This window comes from Anser anser (assembly GCF_964211835.1).
Source record: "Anser anser genome assembly, chromosome: 2".
Classification (NCBI taxonomy): domain Eukaryota; kingdom Metazoa; phylum Chordata; class Aves; order Anseriformes; family Anatidae; genus Anser; species Anser anser.
In genome coordinates this window covers 42,508,416-42,524,343 of record NC_139721.1, presented here as the reverse complement: position 1 = coordinate 42,524,343, position 15,928 = coordinate 42,508,416, and the positions used below count along the sequence as shown (strand labels likewise).

The following is a 15,928-nucleotide window of genomic DNA, read 5'->3' as shown; positions in this document are numbered from 1 at the left end:
TGTCTTAACCTTTATCAACTTTTTCCTTTCTTCATGTTCTTTTTTTTTTTTATTCACTCCTAAAAACAATCTGTAAATAAATAGAATTAGTACAGCTTTGTCCTTCTCATACTCTTTCCTGCCTTACCCCTCAGCAGCTGCCTGCAAATCCCACCAAGAGGCTCCTTAGATCCTTACATTTCACATGTTCATACCCAAGCTTATCTGAACCCAGTCTATGCTTGTCTTCAATCAAAAGTTAATTTTAAACTTAAACAGTGTTTGTCTGCAGTGTTTGCGCAGTTGATGTATTTAAAAGGCAAATATTCTCTCTTGTCCTTTGCTATTCTGGATTATACAAGCCAAATTCTCTTCAGGTGTGACTGATGTGGGAGAGGTGTTTTAGCTTGGTTGGTGCCCAAGCCAGCTGAGCTCCTGGTAGACCTGGTTGTAAAGTCAGTCTGATTGATGTGTGTGTTCCTGCTTTTTGCTGTCCCATGGTATGCAGTACTGCCCCTCAGGGCCTATCTACACCAGGAAGGATCAGTCCAGGCCCACATCTGTACTGGGGCAGGTATGTGGCTTTCAATCTTGGATGGCCCTGTTGTGGCCAGAGCACAGGTGAAGAAAATGTTCCTGAAGTTGCAAGGTGGAAACTCAGTCTCTTTTCAGAAACAGCCTGCAGTCTCAAATTTACCATGAAGATTTTCCTGCATCTAATCCATGTTAAGTCAACCTGTTCAAACGTAAATTTTAAACAGATGAGCTCTCTGTTCATGGTTAAGTTAGTTTTTAGGGCTGTCTCCTTATACTCCGTAAAGCTGAACTGGTTTCTGATAGGTTTCAAAGTTTTATTCCTTTGTTTGCCTTGAACTGAGATTACACACTGTAGCACTCAGTTTTGGTGTCTTGCCCCTCTGGTATAATCCAGGATTTACTCACAGACTTCATGAGCACACACCACCAAAATGCTGAATGTGGCACACATCCCAATATCTTCTGCACCAGGGTGTCGTGCATTTTGGGACCCACAGGCATGTGAGGAGAGAGCTTACAAAAACTTGCAGGGCCTAGCATGACCACAGCTCAGGAATCGCTGCTTATGAGCACATATGTTTGGGTGAAAATGGGGAATGCAAGGATGCTTGAAAAGGAGTTATCTTCTGCTTTTACTGTCTGCCTGGCAGTGCTATCAACTATCTTTGACCTACACGCCAGCTCCAACTGAGAAAGAAGCTCTTATGAGGAAGCTGTTATGAAGAAGATGTGCCTGCGTGTACTGTAATGGAACAACTGCTCAGCTACTTTAAGCTTTGGTGTATTTTCACACTTCAGGTGACAGCCTTTATTTTATTTTAGTTAAAGATATGATAAGATTTGGGTGAATTAAATGGGTATGGGGAGTGTTAAGTTATTTTCTTTCAGAAGTGTTTGTATGGCAAGACAGCAGAAGGGAAGCCTCTTAGCCTCAACATAGCTGCAGTCTGCTTTCTCTTCCTGGAGATAACACCTTCCTCAGAAACTCCTGGGCATGCCCTCCTCTGAGGGAGGATTCCCATGTGAAGGACAGGGCAGAAAGAGGGGAAAACTGGGGAACTGGAGCCAGCAAGGAAACAACACAGAAAACACGGGTGAGGGACTTCTGAGGAAGGCAGGGTCAGAAATACAGCCAAAACAGAAGATGAGAAAAAAACAATCACAAGGTTTGAGAGAAGGCAGTGTGGTTTACAAAGACTCAGAGAGACTGCTCCAAGTTGTTAGTTTGGAACCAAGACTGGATGTGGAGACTGGTTCTACCTTGACACACAGGCCTGGGAGGATCCTCAAGTTCTCTCCTATTTTCCATTCCCATTTTGAGTTTTCTCTGATTTAAAAGTATGTTATAGTTTCTGTTCTCATATATATATATATATGTATATATATATACACACACATATATACATATATATATATATCTTATAAACCTAAAAAGTTTTCGTAGTCTCTTTGGAGTGATTACTTGCAAGGGAGAGACTTAGGCAGATCTACCTCAATGTTATGTCTTATTCAGTGTGAGCATCTAAATAGCTCCGAAGTATATCTCTAGTCCTTGATGGCTGGCACTGCAGTATTTGACAGTGCTAAACTACTTGAATTATAGTTTACTTGTTTATGCCTTCCCCCAGCTGAGTATTTTGTGTTCACGATTGTATTTCAAGATGTAGTTATCCAGAGTGTATCATGTCTGGATGTGCTCAGAGCAAAATAAGAAATGGCAGAGCAACGTTTTACATGGTGCTGGGGTCAGGTTAATAAACCTTGCAAGCTTCCCAGATATTATGTTCTTCTGGATAAGGGCTTGCCACCTCAAGCACAATGTCATCTTAAGTATTGCTATGCAGCTTCTGCATCTTTGAAGATTTGTGTCCAGTCAGCTGAAAACATGGAGCAACCAGGCTCATTTTTGTCAGCAGAATACCAAATAACATACCCTAAAATCAGCTCTGGGATGATTTGTATTTGTGCCAAAAATATATACATAGAAACAGTAACTATATTTTCAAGCTTTAGGTTTGGTTTTAAGCAAGTTAACAAAAAAGGCTTTATTTTAAAATCAGCAACTATGTCTGATATGATACACCACAAACACATTAAAACAGCCTTATGTGAATTCACAGTATGCTTCCAATGATAATACTAACAACATATCTTGTGTACATAATCTTATTTGTACAAAAGCCTAGCAGGGTTCTGCTTTTTGTGACTATATACATGGTGGAAAATTGATCAGATTAATATTCACCTGACAAGCTAAGATCTTAGGTACACTGATAGGTGTTTTAATGTCCAGTGTAAACACAGCTTATGTTTTTCATTGACAGTGTTGTGGTTCTAAACCTGTAACAGGGATGGAATATAGGCTGTATTTTTGTTGGATGTTCAAAAAAGAAACAAGAGCAAGGCAAACAGTAATTATAAAGCATTGCTAGAATATTTCCTACGCCCAAAGTGAACCACAGACCCCAGGAAAATGTATTTTTAAATTTTCTTCAGTAGTGCTGCACACCCAGCTTTTTTAGTGTAAGAAATCTGTCTCTGCAGCTCTGTGCTAGGGCAGTGAGGCTGCCTCAGCTGTCAGCTGATATCCAAAGTCACAGAGGTGGCTGCATTGCAGGTACAGACAGGCTGAACTTCTTGCAGTAAGGAAGCTGCCTTTTATTACTTGAAAGCACTTTACACAAAATTCATACGTTCAGGCAGAAATACACACAGAGTTTTCCTTCCCCAGGACAAGTTCCTGGTTTGGTGAATGTGAAAGTCTCTGTAATTCAGGTGATGAAACAGAACGTAGATGTAAGATGTTTAGAGATTTTGGTTAAACAACATTCATCTGGAAATGCTGATGAGATTCCTGGGAAACAAAGAATGATTCATTTGTCAGTTTTCTGATGTAACCGAATTGAAGAACCCTCAAGGAACTCACCCCAATCCTAGAACACAAGATTTAGCTAACAGTCCCAGTGATTAATTTTAAGCAACTTCTCTTGGCTCAAAATAGATATTTTGATTTTTTTTTTATTTTTATTTTCTTTTTCAGGATCTGAAAGTCTGTCTACAGTCCTGACTGGGTAAGAACAGGAATGTTTTCTTGTAACAAACACAAAAGTCTGCACTGACCTACAGAATTAAGCATTAGTGAAAGACCTCTTGAGCAGTGGGCAGCAGCAAACAGAAGCTTCTGCCACTTCAGTTTGTTATATCTAGGACATACAGGTAAGTTATTATTACCTAATATTGGTATTGCCATACTGCAAAGTACATGTAATTTGGGGATTCCAGTATTTTAAAAAGACATTTGGCATCCAAACTCCAAGTCTTAAGTTATTATTTAAAGTATATTTTTAAATAGGAGGAAAACTGAGTAGTCTGATCACTATGAAATCTCTTTCTGTTGGATATGAAAATGGAAAGCCAGAAAAAATATATTTTATACAGTATAGTTCTTTTTCCTGCACAAAAATCCATTTTCAGAGCATAGAATCATAGAATCATTAAGGATGGAAAAGACCTCCAAGATCACCTGGTCCAACCATCCCCCTACCACCAGTATCACCCACTAAACCATGTCCCTAAGCACCACATCCAACCTTTCCTTAAACACCCCCAGGGACGGTGATGGCACCACCTCCCTGGGCAACCCGTCCCGATGCCTGACTGCTCTTTCTGAGAAGAAATATCTCTTCATTTCCAACCTAAACCTCCCCTGGCGCAACTTGAGGCCATTCCCTCTAGTCCTATCACTGGTTACCTGTGAGAAGAGGCCGACCCCCAGCTCCCCACACCTTCCTTTCAGGTAGTTGTAGAGAGCAATAAGGTCTCCCCTGAGCTTCCCCTTCCCCAGAATAAACAACCCCAGTTCCCTCAGCTGTTCCTCATAGGACTTGTGCTCCAGGCCCTTCAACAGCTTTGTAACCCTTGATAAAGACCTTGAGAATGGTGAATGAAAAATTCAATACATTCACTTTTTTAGATGTGCTACTGGCAGTACTAATTTCAATGGAGAAGAAGGAAGTTTTCAATTCTCTAAATTTAGGAAGAGATCTGAAAGTAATACTGTCAGTAATGCTGTGGTCTAACTTTTGACCTTTATAATCATATCATTTGCTATTTTTAATTTACATTCAAGTCATACGGATTCCATTTTGAGGAAAGAAAAGAGATCCAAAACACACAATGTGGTTTTAAAAATGTCTTTGAAGTAAATTCTATTCATGCAGCTACTGCTACAGGTTTTGTTGCTTGAACTGTCCAAAGAGACAGAGTTCCCTAGAGCAGCTGTGGATGCCCCATCCTTGGAAGTGTTCAAGTCCAGGTTGGATGGGGCTTTGGGCAACCTGGTTTGGTGGGAGGTGTCCTTTCCCATGTCAGGGAATTTGAACTAGGGGACCTTTAAGGTCCTCCAACAGCATGCTGAGGGAGATTTAGTGAATGATAGCAACTTAACATGATGCTTGTATTCTTGGTACTGTTCCCCTGTCTGAATGTTCATGGCCCAGAGGTGCCTCAGCCCAGGAAGGGACAGTGCCATTCACTGCAAAATAAAAGACACTGGTAACTTTCCATTCTTGCTCTGCTACATAAGAGGGAAACGCACATCTGTACGTTTTAACTTGAGCATCCAACTTCTTCCTCAACTCCTTCACACAGAAACTGTGTGAACTGTCACTGCATTTTTTTTCTTTGCTGTCAAAATTAAAACAAAGGCCCTGTCTAAATTTAAAACTCTGTTGCATTCGCTGCAGGACTCTCAATACAAAGAACATCTTAGTCTCTATCTATCTTTACCCACAACATGTAAAAAAATTCGGAGAGATATTTTTAATCCAAATTTAGTAACCATGTTGAGAGGTTTTTTTGCTTTACAGCTGTTGGTAAACATAAAGGCTAAACTAAGCCAGGAGAGATTAAGTGGCTTTTGCAAAATACAAAGGCAGTTTGCTTCACATTCCACAGAGAGTAAGCAAAACCAATGAAGTGGTGAGGGGAAGAAAATAGGCAGGAAACAGCAGACAAATCCAAACAAGAGAAATAGGGCACTAGAAAGACAAGCAGGTTTCAGGAAGCTCTCTGTCCTGCAACTATCATCTGACCTGAGTATTCCTGAGAGAGCTGGTGCAGCCCACCCTGTCCTTGCTGCCTGCCTGCAGGTGGTATTTTGGGGTTCCAGTAGGTGAGGAGCAGATCCAGTGAAAGCAAGAGTACCCAGCAGCATCCTGCTGCCACTGCAGAGCAGCTGCACTGAGATTGTCACTTGTTTTTTTTCTATCAGAAGCTGTTGAGGGACAGCAGTCATCACCTGTGCTTGTATCTCACCTTCTCCTTTGGGTTCGAGGATGTATATGCCACATCTGCCCTTGATGAAACTGGGCAATGCCAGCCAGTCAGGGAAGGTCCTCTTGGAACTTAGAAATGAGAATTTTGGAAGGGATAAAGACTTTCTGCGTAGAGGTGAAGCATACATTTGTTTCTCTGCATGTTCTCCACCATCAGACTATCACAAAGTGCTTGCCAAGTACCTGGGTGTGTTGAATGAAACGAAACAGCCGAGTGTGTGACCTCAAATGTCTGTCACACATCAGAAGAGGTGACAGAGGGGAAAATATTAAGAGCAAGCTGAGGAAAAGTGGTTTGTTCCAACACCGTTTTATAGGTGTGGCAAAATGTTTGATAATACAGTCCAGAGGCAAGAAAGGAAAATACCCCAGCTGTCAGGTGCTGTTCTTCATAGGCACAACCAACAACTAGCAGAGTCATAATGATCAAATACCTAGGCATATCCCTAAAAATGGAGGTGAATATTTGTATACACCCATACACACATTCCATTTACTATTTTTTTTTCATGCATGCCATATGGACATTTGAGTGTTTCCTGCTAACGGTATATATGCGCTGTCTGTGATCATTACCCTGGAACAGGAAAATTGGAACTTAGGAAGGATTTTGTTAATAAGCCTTTTCTAAATGACACTTTTACAGTCCACCTCTCAAAGGAGTACAGTGCCAACTTTGTTGTGAGGCAGATGGTAGTGAAAAAGGTGGATGTGACTCTGATCATTTAACAGGGAAATTAATTTATGTGATACTAACCAGCCTCCAAATTGGGTTTATTGGCTCATTACAGTTTCTCCAAAATGCCAAAGCTTTATGTTTTAAAGAAGCTGAAGGTTATTTTCAGGATATTTTTAAAAGAGAGAAAGAGAAGAAAAATGAATGAGAGAATGGTAATCTGTATTAAAGGTAAGATGGCAACCTCTATGCAACTTTGAATGAAGAACTTTGCAGATCACCCAAGGAATGTTGAAGAAATTATCTTGTGAGGTGGTAAAATGTGTCTTTACCCATCCTTGGCTACTCAAATATGAATGTTGTTAGCTTATTAGCATTGTACTTCCAAAGTGGAGACATCTTTCATTCACCAAAATAAACTAAATACACCATGGCCTAGCACTACAGCATATAAATATTTCATTATTTCTTTTTATAAGCAATTTTTATCACCTTATAGAAGAATAATTCTATGTCTATTTAGTTTATTAAAGACAGGACATTCAGGATGAAAGTTGGACAGAAAAATGGAAATCATTGTTTACATGTGAGTGTTTTATGCCAGGTGGGTAATCCTTATATGGCACTTAAAAAGTTCATTCCTGGATGAACATTGCAAAGAACAAAGAAGCTAACTAATGGGCATAATTTATAACTTCGGTTTTGGTAGTTTGTGAGTAATAAATCAATGTCTATCATAATTTCACCATATATCTCATCTACCATTGGTGTGTTAGCTTTTTTTTCCCAAAGTACATTATATATAATCAACACAGGGTTGCATATTTTACCGCTACTTGTTGCTGTCTGTGGTACACTGTTATCCTAATGATTATTAGAAGCCTTTAATATCAGCATGCCTGAGCAAATAATTAACTGTATTCCTAGATGTGCTGCTTAAATTTCATTGCTTCACTTCCTTCCAAGTAGTTTTTTGTGCTTGTAAATCATCTAAGCTGAAGGGGATTTCATGTAAAGTATTAGGATACACAGCCTGACGAGATTTGTAAAGATTCCTTAAAATTTAGTCCTGAATTATTATTAGGTAGCAGTATTCAACTCTTATCTTTAATAATTTTTGACTTTCCATGAAATACGCACACAATAACTACATGATTAACAAAACAGTACTCCAGAATTTTACATCTTTCCTTATTATAATTTATATTTGTGCTATGAAATTCATTTCTCCTTCCCTCCTTCCCTCCTTCCCTCCTTCCCTCCTTCCCTCCTTCCCTCCTTCCCTCCTTCCCTCCTTCCCTCCTTCCCTCCTTCCCTCCTTCCCTCCTTCCCTCCTTCCCTCCTTCCCTCCTTCCCTCCTTCCCTCCTTCCCTTTTTCAAGAACAAATGGTAATTTAGGCTTTCTATTTTAATCGCAATTTTTTTTACTAACTTGTGGAGTAGAGACTTTAAAAATCCTGGCAGTTTAGATCCAGGCACACCTGCAAAGAAGCACCAATTGTGCTAATTCCCCCAGATTAGGCTAATTTCTTCATATCCATTGGATGGGCTTTCTGCAGATCCTGTGATGCAACCTGAAGATTGCAGGATGCACTTGATTGGTCCAACGACTTGAAATAGGACACTCTTATGTCTGCTTTTTCATTTGGTGAGCTGATGTTTATCAGCAGAAAAAGAATCATAGAAATTTTTCAAAAAGGATGAGATGTTGAGAGCCCGAAGCAAATTTTTTTTTCCCGGGTGGAGGGGAGGGGGCTTTGAAGCTTTGGGGAATAGCTTCCAGCATGATCAGGTGAGTTCAGGTTCCTTTAAAGTAATGTGCAAAAATTTCTGATTTTTTGGAAAGGGTAATATTTCACAGGCACTCAGATATGTCTTCTATTACATTTCAGTCCTGCACTAATACTCATTTTCTCCAGAACAGATTGTCTGTAATCAGTAGAAATAAATACCTGCTATAGAGTTTAGGAAATCCTCCAGAAGGGCTTAGTTGGCATTCAGGGCTCCCAAATCCCAAAGTGAGACCTACAATAGTCTTCCCTAATCCTGGAGATATTTATGATGGATAGCTGCAACCCTGTTTGAATTGGAAGTTTTCAAGGCATCTAGAGCTCTGCTTCTAGTGCTCAGAAACACCTTTATGTGTGCAGTTCAGTGACTGTCTCCCCACTCAGACTATTATTAAGATCCAGACCTTGTTTGACTCCACCCTGAGCATGCCAGTTCAATTTTATTTTATTTTATTTTATTTTTTTTTGGAAAAAAGGTCTTGGAAGAATTGGTAAATGTGGTGCCAAAGCTTAGAGGACAAGAGCATGAAGGTAACTGCTGTCCCCAGTATTAGATGCTCAGGATAAAAGCTTTCTCCTCCATTTCTGCTGCAGGTGGCAGTTGTAGATCAAAATGCCAGTCAAGATACATTGGGTTAATAAGAACAAGAATTTCCTCCCTATTGGCTAGGCTTTCATTTCTATTACAGCCTAATTCTTCCATAATTTATATTGAAGACTCTCTCTTTGGTGCAGTTGCCTGACTTCTTTCAAAAATCAATATGGCTATAAACATTGAAATGGCAATTAGAGACAAAAGAATTACTTATGGAACCTGGTGCAGTGAAATGGAGCAATGCAATAGAGGGATTGCTTATCAAATATTTTCCAAAGTTTGATTGTGGAGTATGTTCCTGTGAAAAGCTGTAGTTGTCCAGTGATCTGAAGGATGCACTGTTGTGAGCAAGGGCTGCCTGAGCCCATCTTTCAGTATTAGTTAATGCTGGCAAGGAGAATAGTGTGAATTATTAAAACTTGAAGAAAACTAGTACCTTCCTGCATGCCTTAAGACACACCGCAAGTGGAAAGTGGAAACATGCTTGGTTTATGGTTTCACACACAGCATTAATACAAAACGTTGTAAACTTCTCATAAATCTTCTCCCTTCCAGCTACGAGATTAGAAGATTCTGAGGCTCGATTAAAAGTTTATCTAAAAAATATATATATATACATTAGGGAAAAAAATAAGTGTTTCAGTACTCTAGGTTGGTGGTCCCCAAATATGTTCCTTTTTGCAGTCTTACCTTTGGTTGCTCAAGTCCTGTTTTCTATCAAACTAGCATAGGTGGCTGAGAAATGCTGCAGCTTTCTTTAAGGTTACAGCCTCCAGCCTGAGAGGAACATGTGCTGCTACTGGTAGTACAGACATCTGTGGTAGTACCTCTATTTTGTTAATTTTTCATCAAAACAGTAATACTTTCAAGGGGAATAGGAAGGGAGGAGAACATTTTTTTTTTAAGACAGAAATGTTGTGGGCCATCTATCCAGACCAAAGCTATCCAAAAGTGCTGTGAACACAAAACATATTGCAGGACTAAACAAAAAACGCAAGTTCCCTCTACACTAGTTCACCACAGAGCAACATCATTGGTCTTTCCCCAGGTCCAAATGTTTTCATCTTGCCTGCATCCAAAAACATGCAGGATGAGGCTTGAAAAGGTCACCTCTTACTCAAAAACAAAACAAAACAATAAAACTACGACAAAACTGAAAAGTAGAAAACAGGCAATCTTCTGTGCGGGTCAGACTTTTCTCCTCCTTGCCTACGAGGTAGTTAAGGGCTGACTTTGAACACTAGGATCTAAGTCTCCTCAGACGTTGAGGTGAAACATTGAGGAACCCAGTAATGGGCACCCCAAACACGGCAAGTAATGGCTTACACTTTAGGAAGGAAAAATGCAAATGAAAGGGCCTACTACATGAAATACTGCAGGCTTTCTGCTCCCCCTACACCTGTGGCAGTAGTAAGTGTTCACTGCCTACAAAAATTCTTATGATAGAATACTCTGAGGTCCTATGGGAACACTTTGCAGGGTACTGTAATTGATTTAGTACTGAGTGTGAACACTTTATGGAATCCTCCTGCACTGACAAGTCTGCACACTCCTTCCAAATATAATCCCTTTTCTGTTCAACTGCTAATTTCCACTTGCAATACTATATTTTCGTTTGATAAAGAATTATCAACTACTTTAAAATGGCTTTGAAAATTTTACACATTGTGTTTCGGATGATTGTCGTTTTAACAGATTATCTGTTAGTTAAAAAGGCTAAGGTCTTTCATAAAGCCCAGACCATGTTTTTCAGAGTGATGTAGTAGCTACCACCTCCCCTGGTTTTAAGTGACTATTTGAGGCATCTCAGAGGCAGACTTTCTTAAAATGTCATCTTTTCATCTAAGAAGTCAGATCTGTTTAAAAGGGATTACTTTGGTACCCCAGGACATTTTCAGTGAGGTTCCTGACACGTTCCTACAAAACAAAGCACAGTGACACAATGTCCCTACCAGTTCACATGACACAATTTAGGGAAGTAACCCAGCAAGATTTACTATCTGTGGCTGCAGTAGACCCATGCTGATAACTGAGAGAATTATTGTTTCTCCTCATGCTTTACAGTGCTGCAGATCTGGGAAGATGAACATCCGAGGAAGACATGCAGAACTATGTGGGTTCCTTGTTAGAGCTGTAGGGAGCCCTGCACAGACACATAGGATCAGCTTTCTGCAGAGCCAGCCTGTGTCTGCCATCACTGGTCATATATGTTAGAGCAAGTAGGATGAGGTGGAACAAACGACTTAATTCCCACTGGATCAAGCCCAGTTCCTGAAGAGCCTGTGGTTTGTCATAGAACCACAGTCCATCATGATACATGTTCTGGGAGGCCATGTTCAGGGCAGTGTGTGATCGCTCCTTGTGCAGGTGCTGTGCTTCAGCAGTGCCTGTCAGACTCTCCCTGAACATAAAGCACCGGCTGCTATGGGAGCCATGTGCCAAAGTGGCTCTGCAGGACCCCGCTGGTGTCCCAAATTGTTGGCAGTGAGCCAGCACTAAAGAGCCCAGCTGACATTGTGCCACATTTTTTGCAGAAATTCTTGGGCATCTCTACTATTCCTAGTATTCTGCTATTCTGCTAAGAGAATACTGTTCTAGTAGTCTACTTTTCCTAGTGCTTTTTTTTTATATCCATAATAACTCTTTTCCTATCCCCATTATTTATTGTTCCTTAGTCTGAGATCACAGAGCTGGCAATAGTAGCTCTGAAGTTAATTTTGGTTTTTTAATCCCAGGAAAGAATATTAGCCAATATTTTCACTGTCATGAACATATACTATCAAAGGCCTTAAACCTGAATCTTTATTTACATTAGTATATAAAGTTGACAGTTTGATAACATTACAAAAGACAGAGAAGTCTATTTGTTAGTGATTTTATTTTTTTATTTTTATTTTTTTTCATATGTATTCCAGCTTTGTTAAATGGGCTAAAGCCAACTGAATTCTTCACTGTCAATCACCCATTGTCTTGTTTCATTACACAACCCATTTCTTAAGGCTCGCCACAGCAGGAATTGTTTTCATTTTTGTTCTGCTAATGGAACCTGATTTGGAAAAACTCAATGGAAGTCATTTAAGGAGCCTTAGCTTCAAATGAAAAATATGAAACAATTTACTTCCCAGTGGGGAAAAATGTGGGTTGGAGAAAGAAAAAGGCAGTGAAAGAAAGAAATGCAGATAGATATAGAATCACAGCTCAGTCCAGAGTGTGGGAGCCCAAAACACTGCATGAGTAATCCATGTAACGAACCGTCTGAGAAACCCACAGGGAGTTTCCAAAACATTTTGCCTCTGAAGGAGATAAAAATAATTTCCATAAGAATTATAGTCAGGGGTTTGTAACCAACACAAAGACGGTATGCTACATTTCTAGCCAACTGTTTCTGCACTGTGGTTAAATAAAAGTTGGTAAAGCTTGCTACTGTTCCCAGATAATGGTCTTCATTTCGCATCTCACACAGCAGAAATGTCCTTGTTTCAAGTCCTGTAGTCACATCTGTTAGGAGGGTTGCTAGGTATCTCTTTAAACACATGCATAAGTACATAATAACCCCTACACAATTTTTAGTTTGTTCTGAGTTCAGCCTGACAAATATTTTGTGGCATTTTTACAGTTTTAGTTTACTGTTTTCTCTTTATAAATTTCCCACAAACAAGTTTGTGTTTGTTTTATTTTTTTTGTCTGTTTTTGTTGTTGTTTTTAATATTTTTTCCCCAAATACTCTTTAGCATATGGGTAGCAGCAGAAGCAGAACATTCACTATTTGCAATTGACTTTCTCTAACTCTGTAACTAGCTTTTGTATTACATTCATGGATATTCAGCACTGTAATATCAAAACACCTTATGTCAATAAATTTTTGCTTTCAAGGATTAATTCTCATAAAAAAAAAAGTCAGTAAAACATCACAGTACTAAGGAATGTAATATTATGGTTAAATGCACAGGTTGCGTTATTACCAGTGAAAAGAAAGCACAGCATGCAATGTAATTAAATTGTTAAAGAGTTTCATCCATGGTTCTTGTGAACTCTGTGAATTATTATTTTTTAATGATGATAGCACTGGAAACAGCATGAAACATAGCCGGAACTTAAAAACTAAACAGGTGGGTCAGCCAAAACTGGTGTTAAAGAAAAGCAGTGAGCACTGAAATATTTGAATCCTTCTCTTAGGTTGGTGGCTGGAAACCATGAGGAATAAAGTTTCTAAAAATCCCAAACCAGACCCTCTGCACTGCTTCCTGATCAACCTCCTAAATGCCAAACAGGAATTCTACCACACTCAATAAAAATAAAAATAAAAATATATATATATTTCTCCATGTCCCACTTCAACAAAGAATCTAACACTGAACTTCCACTCTCTTGGTGGGGGCTCTTCATATTGGACGAGGTCCTTTGACTTGTTTTTGGACCATGTCACTGCCATTCAACTATCAAGTTTCTGTATTCAGCAAAATCCAAATGGATTCATGAGTTGCAGATACAAGATAATTAACCTTGAAGTGTCTCTGTCCTCTTACCTTGAAGTCCCATATTCCCAACTGTCAGAAAGTACAGGCAGAAATACGGCTTAAGACATGAGCAAATACTTTCTGTATGTAATCTAATCAAGGTCATAAGCTCTAGAGTACCTGCTTTAGCTGTGGAAGAATATGTTGCCTAAGGGTTTGAACTGAAGGAGAAAGAGTTTTGAAAACTCAGTTATATTGGTATTAATAGAATAGGGCCAGATGGTGCAGTCATCAATAATCTAAAAATATCCCTGGTGCACAGTGAAAAGCAAAGTAGCATGAAAATTAAAGTAAAAAAATTGCACTCGCCAATAATGTCCTAAAAAACCTTTAATGGCAACTCACCCTATGTTTGCTCAAAGGTCATGCACAGATACTGCAAAAGGCTTTTGCAAAGGGTTGTATTCAGAAATGAAACTTTTTCATATTAGAAGTCACTGAAAGAGAATCTTGCTGCTACCTGTTTTTAATGTTTTGTTTCATACAACTTAATTAGAATAAAAACTTTATATGGTAGCTTTAATTGATGCCAAGTTTTTATTAGAAAAAGGCACTCTTCCTCCTCTGTACATGGCCCATTAATGAGTCAAAACTTCCTCCAAGCCTGATTCATCATTCTCACGTGGGTTTTGCTATTGTTTATACACCCTTGCACAAAAGGGACAAAAAATTATCATGCTGATCAGGTCCTGTTTGTGCAGCTACTGACACCTGTCTATGTACCATATTACAGTGGTAATTAAGACCAACTTTTATCTGTATCTGCATTTATATATAGAGAGAGAAAGCTATGAAAGTAATTAATGTATATATAATAGTTACTCAAATAATATATGCATGTGCATATACATACATACATACATACATTTGTAAGCAGTGATCCACCCTGCTATCTGCACAAAAAATAGTTCTTAGTCCTCAGCTGCTATATTTTTGCATTACTACGAACCTCTCCATCTAAGTCTGCAGTTGGTAGCTGAATGAGAGAGGGTAAAATAAGCACCACAGCAAACATTTTTCCTGTGTTCATGCATGCTAATGAGATTTTTAATATTTTTGTAGACACTTATGAGCAACTAGTCCACACATATGACACCAATTACTTAATGCAAGCTTTAAATTTAGCAATATAGGAAAAAATAACCAACTACATATTTACTAATTTTTAGAACCCTTACCTGGGCATAATCTCGAGTTTTATTTTTCTCTGGGCCTAGGGGAGGAAATGACACCACAAAATTAACCAATTTTCTCTTTGCTAAACCCCAAAGGGGGAAAAAAAAAATAGCTTAGACAGCACTTTTTTATTTTATATGTATAACCTATTTCTCACCAACTAAGGTTTTTTGTAGTACAAGTTAAAAGGCAAGTAGGATTTTTTTTCCCTCCCACAGGCAGTCCTTAACAATGAATCTGGGAGCATTTGTTCTATGCAAAATCAAACATGTACTTCGTGCCTTCAGAGATCTGCATGCACAGGCTTTGTAAAACAAAGGGTACACAGATTTTCTCAGGACATGTCAGCTTTTATGAGACTTTTATGTCACTTTAGTAACAAGAGAAGCAAATGGAACAAAACATGGCAGGAGATTATACTTGCCAAGTGGAGGAAACAGCACAATTGCCTTCAATAAAGCCACCTCAGCCCCACAACTGCCTGTTGATATTGAAGAGGTAACAACTCAGACCAGTAATTCTTAAAGTGGCGATGTACAGGAAAGACTGAGTACAATTTTTTTTTATTTTTTTGCTTAGCTTGCTCCCCTCCCTCTCCCTCCCCCCTGCTCTGTACTACCAGCCTACTCACAGATTCCCCTTCCAGATGTAGGTTGGGGGACTGAGGTTGCTGAAAGTCACATAGATTGCAAGAGACAACAGAGAGCATTGCTTTGGCTATAGTGGCTTTCCTAAAGTATCATAAAAAAAAAAAAAAAAAAAAAAACCATGAACCATGACACCATGAAACGAGGAAGAGAGGTGCAAGTTTGGATGCAGAGTTTGGGGCATGCGAGACATGACAATACATATAGGATACTCACACAGACATACGGGGAGCCCACATTCTTAAAGAAAACAGCCCAGTTTTAAAACGCTTGAGAGCTGCTTAGGAGAAATGTAGTCAAAGGAAATGAATAGATATGGAAAAGCTGCTTTTGCTCAAAAGAGCAGGCAACTAAGCAATGCTAAGACAAGATGTTTTGCTCAGCCTCATGACTTGCCACAGCTGCATATTATGGAAATGCAGTAACTTCAGATGAACGAGAGTTCTGCTGACCTTTCAGCAGTGTAACCAATGCCTGAATCTAGCCCAAATATATCCATTTCTGTCAATGATCTTCAACAGCTACTTCTGGGGATGACATGCACTTCTTTTCCAGAAAGCTATTCAGTCCTTGAATCATTTCAGAACACCCATAAAAAAAAAAAAAAGGCCAAGATAACCTCATTATAGATTTATAAAATCTGTAGTTCTTTTATATGTTAAAAAAAAAGGAATA

General features: G+C 39.1%; 1 long non-coding RNA gene across 2 annotated transcripts; it reads left to right on the top strand.

Annotated features, from left to right (window-relative positions):
• The first annotated feature begins 386 nt into the window (after nucleotides 1-386).
• Nucleotides 387-14,179, top strand: LOC310895353. 2 transcript variants are annotated; one of them, XR_014580631.1, is made up of 4 exons: nucleotides 387-553; nucleotides 1,167-1,314; nucleotides 3,557-3,732; nucleotides 10,978-14,179. It is a non-coding gene; the product is annotated as an uncharacterized lncRNA (long non-coding RNA). The 2 variants fall into 2 exon arrangements; XR_014580632.1 differs by lacking the exon at nucleotides 10,978-14,179 and adding an exon at nucleotides 5,789-6,257.
• Nucleotides 14,180-15,928: the final 1,749 nt, after the last annotated feature.